Here is a 5,930-nt window from a genome sequence, read left to right on the forward strand (position 1 = left end):
GCCTTGGAATTTGTAAATGATCAGTAGTGAAAGGATAGGCTCCTGTCCCCGTGACGAATGGAGAATGAAAAGGTGTGAATGTATCGGTGACAGGACGCAAACTGAGGAAGGCACGATGGCGCAGTGATTGACTCTGAGACTATTAGATTTTTTTTTCCCCCATCTCCAGGGTTTTTCCTGACATTTCAGCACTCACTAAATACATAACCAATGAAAAGTGTTTGCGAACTGGATTGACGAATGAATGAGGCACATACTCCCGTAAAAATAAAAGTGCCAAATTGGTTATTCAGAGCGATGCCATACACGGTAAATTGGTCAGTGTTACATGAGCTCTTTAACTGTTAAATCTAGCGCTGCCTCACATAACATTTGGTCCTGTCCTACTGAGTGTTAAACGTACTCTTTGTATTGTGTTACATTTTCCAGTGTTGTTTTTGCTCCACTTTGTGTCAGACACCAACACTACAACACACCAACCTGTAATATCCCTCCTTAAAATAGCCTACAACTCCCAGAAACCCTTACGGTATTACTCTATTGGGCAAATTCGGAGGGCACTGGGGTTTCTGGGAAAAAAGATTAAATCAAGCCGGCTCTTTAATAAAGAGCCAAAAAGACTCTGAGCTAATCTGTCTGTTTTTTATTTCTACTCATCACACACACCATTGGATTTCTGTTTTATCCACCAATGCATCTGATCAAAGAAGAGCGACCCCCTGTGTAAGTTTGAATGGCCAGTGACGTTCAATTAAAGGGGTCCTCGCGTGAAAAAATGTAAAATGTGCGAAAAAAACTTAAAACATGGTAATGTTTAACTGGGGGTCTTTTGTAATTAAGAAAACAAATGCTGCATGTTTATGTATAAATGAAAGTACACTCTTAAGAATCCAGGTTCCTTATGCTTTAAAAACTTTCTAATATGTAGAGAAAAAACTGAAATTTGTAATGTATGGTAGGCTAGCTAGCAGGACACCTGAACTTCGCCAATGGCAAGCCAAGTTATCATTTACAGATATCTTGAAAACATTTAAAGATCTCTCTAAATCTTTTAAAGATATCTTTAAATGCAATTAAAATATCTGTAATTCATTTAAAGATATCTGCAAATCATTCAAAGATATGTTTAAATATGCAAGCGCTCATTTGAAGATATCTGCAAATTATTTAAACATATCTTCAAACGCACAAGTATTTATTTAAAGATATCTGTAAATCATTTAACGCTATCTTGAAGTGCATTAAAGATATCTTAATCCATCCATCCATTAGCCAACCCGCTGTATCCTAACTGCAGGGTCACGGGGTCTTCTGGGGCCAATCCCAGCCAACACAGGGCGCAAGGCAGGAAACAAACTCCGGGCAGGGCGCCAGCCCACCACAGAAGATATCTTAATTCGAGATGCATTTCAAGATATCTTTAAATCATTTACAGATATCTTTAAATGATTAAGAGATATCTCAAAATGATTTAAAGATATCTGGAAATACTTAAAGATATCTTGAAATATTTAGAGATATCTTTAAATGTTTTCAAGATATCACTAAATGATCATTTGGTTTGCCATACTTCGCCTGTGTACTGTGCGTATGCAGCAAGTGTCCTTTTAAAATCAGGACCCCAAACATAGTTCTTAAATCTGTCACCTGTGTGTGGTTAAAAAACTGTAGGCATGCGCATAAAGCGCAGGGGAATCAGACTTTCACAGGAACTGAATTTTTGAGAAGGGTCCAGCTGCAGACCTCCGCATCTCCTTAATTCAGTATCTCTGCCAGACAGCCAATTGGACTGCAGGCTTTTGTCAGCTGGTTTACTTGACTTGAGTCGCATCTTAACCAGGTGTGTAACTGACGTAATATAAAGCGACAGACAATCTCCTCCTGGGAGGTCCACAGCTGGACCAGTCGAGAGCAGCACGTAATACCTATGAGGTTAGTCAGGTAATGCCCCCAACATCACGGCAGTTACGAAATACAGTAATCCCTCCTCCATCGCGGGGGTTGCGTTCCAGAGCCACCCGCGAAATAAGAAAATCCGCGAAGTAGAAACCATATGTTTATATGGTTATTTTTATATTGTCATGCTTGGGTCACAGATTTGCGCAGAAACACAGGAGGTTGTAGAGAGACAGGAACGTTATTCAAACACTGCAAACAAACATTTGTCTCTTTTTCAAAAGTTTAAACTGTGCTCCATGACAAGACAGAGATGACAGTTCAGTCTCACAATTAACAGAATGCAAACATATCTTCCTCTTCAAAGGAGCAAACAAATCAATAGGGCTGTTTGCTTTTAAGTATGCGAAGCACCGCGGCACAAAGCTGTTGAAGGCGGCAGCTCACACCCCCTCCGTCAGGAGCAGACAAAGAGAGATAGAGAGAGAGATAAAAAAATCAATACGTGCCCTTCGAGCTTTTAAGTATGCGAAGCACCGTGCAGCATGTCACTTCACGAAGCAGCTGCACAGAAGGTAGCAACGTGAAGATAATCTTTCAGCATTTTTAGACGAGCGTCCGTATCGTCTAGGTGTGCGAACAGCCCCCCTGCTCACACCCCCTACGTCAGGATCACAGATAGTCAGCGCAAGAGAGAGAGAGACAGAGAGAAAAGTAAGCTGGGTAGCTTCTCAGCCATCTGCCAATAGTGTCCCTTGTACGAAATCAACTGGGCAAACCAACTGAGGAAGCATGTACCAGAAATTAAAAGACCCATTGTCCGCAGAAATCCGCGAAGCAGCAAAAAATCCGCGATATATATTTAAATATGCTTATATATAAAATCCGCGATAGAGTGAAGCCGCGAAAGGCGAAGCACGATATAGCGAGGGATCACTGTACCCTCTGGGTCATATAACCCTAATCTTAACCTTAGGGCATTTGATGGGTGTTCCAAACAAGCATGCTGCTTATTAATTGTCACTACATTCTATACTGTACATTGCACTGCCGATTGAACACTCAACTTTCGCACATAAAGAGTCATTCCTCCAAAAAGAAGGAAGAGATGGGGTACATTTATTAATTTATTTTATAATATCAGTTTTTCTCTTCACAATTATATAAGAACAAAATAAAATAATGAAAACTATCAACAAGTTCAAGTCAAGTTGGGGAGCATGGCATTGCCGCACACACCACATGGTGAAACAGCTCGGGATCCCAGTTGGCAACCCCCCAGACACACACGCGGTCCAGTCCCACCTTCCAGAAATGGTCCTCTATCTTCCAGAGCCAGGTGTTGCGTGGGTGACCCCTTGGCCTGGTCCAGCCACTCGGGTCCCCAACAATGAGGGTCCTGTGAGCCGGATCATCCTCAGGGAATCGCGCCACATGGCCAGAGTGCCGTAACTGACGCTCCCTCACAATGCAGGTCATGTGCCTCATTTGGGACTCCATGAGCAACACAAAGTCAAACCAGTGGGACCCAAGGATTTTATGGAGAGACACTCATGAAGGAGTCCAGTCTTCATCTCAGGTCACTGGATAGCATCCATGTCTCTCAAATTCGAAGCACCAGGGCTGTAAAGACTTGGACCTTCATCCTTTTGCAGAGATATTGGGAGCGCCACACACCCCTTACCAGTGACCTCATGACCCCCAATGCTCTCCCAATCCGTCTACTGACTTCATAGGAAGAGTCACCAGAGATATGAATGTCACTGCTGAGGTAAGTGACACTAGCAACCTATTATTGAAAATGACAACTGAACTTAGATTAAGAGATACATAGACATTGTGAACGCAATACAAATACCTTATTAAAACTTTAATAAACACATCATTACCAAGGAGTTTTAGCAAGGGGCCTCTTACCTGTGCTGAAGGGACACTCTTAGCAATAGCGCCCCCTCTCGCCTCAGCGGTGTTTCTCTGAAGTGCAGGTGTGACAACAGAAACAAACAAACAAAAAAAAATAAAAATCATAGAATAGAAAATGACAAAATCAAGTAGCAGTTACTGTTGTAAAAAAGTCTTATTGAAAACATACAAAAACAACATTAACATACAAAAAATGTGAAATGTTTTTCATTATAAAAATACTACAATTGCTGTAAAAAGAATCTTTACTAGTGCTGTACATACATTTCATTTTAAAGTGTGTTTTTTATTTGCATTTATGGTCCAGTATCCACTCACTCCATCTTTCCTGTCCCATCATTTGGAGGGCTCTTACAAGGTCCCATAGGTTCATGCTAGTGTTCCGAGTTCAATGAGAGCTGCCATTATTAGAGCCCTCTGTCCCAAAACATGTGAGACTTTTTCCAAAGTACACTCTTAAAAATCAAAATGCCAGAGTGTTTCTTCAGAGTAATGCCATGGGTGAGCCTTGAAGATGCCATTTCAGAGGAGTCCAGCTATGTTATTTTAATCCTGTAGGTCTTCTCTTCATGTCCAGCTCTGGCACTTTTTCATTCTCCGGCAGCCGCTTTATACAACAAATGAAATTTATAAAAGCCAACACTAACAGTGAAGCAGGCTCAAGCAGCAGCCATTCAAAGCTGCCTTTAAAGCTCGAGCTTAGTGTAATTAGTCTGTGTGACATCTTCACCTGTTTGGTGTCATCCACCTTGAATCAAGTCCACATCACCTGAGACACCCCTGAAGACAGACGCTGCCTGATGAGCCGGTCGTAGTGACACTGGATATCCGACAGATCCTCTGAAAGGGGACAAACACAACAGCACATGAGCAGGACAGAAAAACGGGAGAACGTCTCGATGTCTTGAGGGTGGTGTCATTTAATATTATGATAAAAATATGCACTTAGAAAAAAATATTTTCAAAAAACATTTCTTGTGCTTACCACAGGTCAGAACTAGGATAGATAAGATCTAAGGAAAGACCTGTTATAAAAACAAGCTTCTCCTAGCTGGGGGCTAAACTGAAAAAACGGAGTCCAAGATAAATATCCTCCGACCTCCACTGGTCCAAGAGGTGGGCTAAGGAAGCATAAGACCAGCAGGCCAATAGACAGACCAGGACTCTCCATCTGTCTAGAGACTTATGAGCTCCCTAAGACAATGAGCCACCTGGTAGTCTAAGCATATTGGATGTTTTGACTCCTAACAAGATGAACTGCCACATCTCCAGGTTGTATTAATATTATGCTGTCACACTTTTTGGGCACATTAAAGACACTTAAGTTAATCCTTAATGCATTAGTAAAAGTGAAAACATTCCATCCTGCTTGTCATGGTACTCTGTCTAGTTTCCTGTGGTCACAGATATAAAAGCAAGGGGAAAGTATTTATCTACAGCAGCAGTGAGCCCTGTCAGTGACCAGGGGCCTCATGTATAAACAGTGTGTACACACAAAAATGTTGCATACTCCCGTTTCCATGCTCAAATCACAATGTATAAAACCTAAGCCTGGCGTAAAGCCATGCACATTTTCACCCCAGCTCCAACCCTGGCGTATGCAAGCTTTCCGCTCAGTTTTGCAAACTGGCGGCACCCAGCGTTAAAGCAGTGCTTTTGTTCCAGTGTGGTTTCCCTTTCATTTTTAGATCCACATCCCTGACGTGGCTTTATCAAAAACACTGAAAGTAACCGCATATTGTTTACTAGTTTAAGGCATCCGATTGTAATTAACCTATAACAATATTATGGTCCACGGAATGGCCAAACTATTCCAAATACCATAGCTGCTTTAGCGTTGTTACTCTCACTGCACCTTCTTCTTCTTCTGTTAGCTGCTTCCGTTAGGGGTTGCCACAGCAGATCATCTTTTTCTATATTACTCTCACTGCACCACTCAGAGTATTTATATCACTGTATCTGAGTGGGGAATCACAGATCTACAGCAGCAGATCGGAAAGAGAATTATCGGGATACAGCATCAAGCACATGCTGCCTCAGCCATGCACTATTTGAACTGCTCCCATATGGCAAACGCTTCAGAGCCTTTCCTGTATGGACCTCGTGGTTCA

This window comes from Erpetoichthys calabaricus, chromosome 12 (genome assembly GCF_900747795.2).
Source record: "Erpetoichthys calabaricus chromosome 12, fErpCal1.3, whole genome shotgun sequence".
Lineage (NCBI taxonomy): Eukaryota > Metazoa > Chordata > Cladistia > Polypteriformes > Polypteridae > Erpetoichthys > Erpetoichthys calabaricus.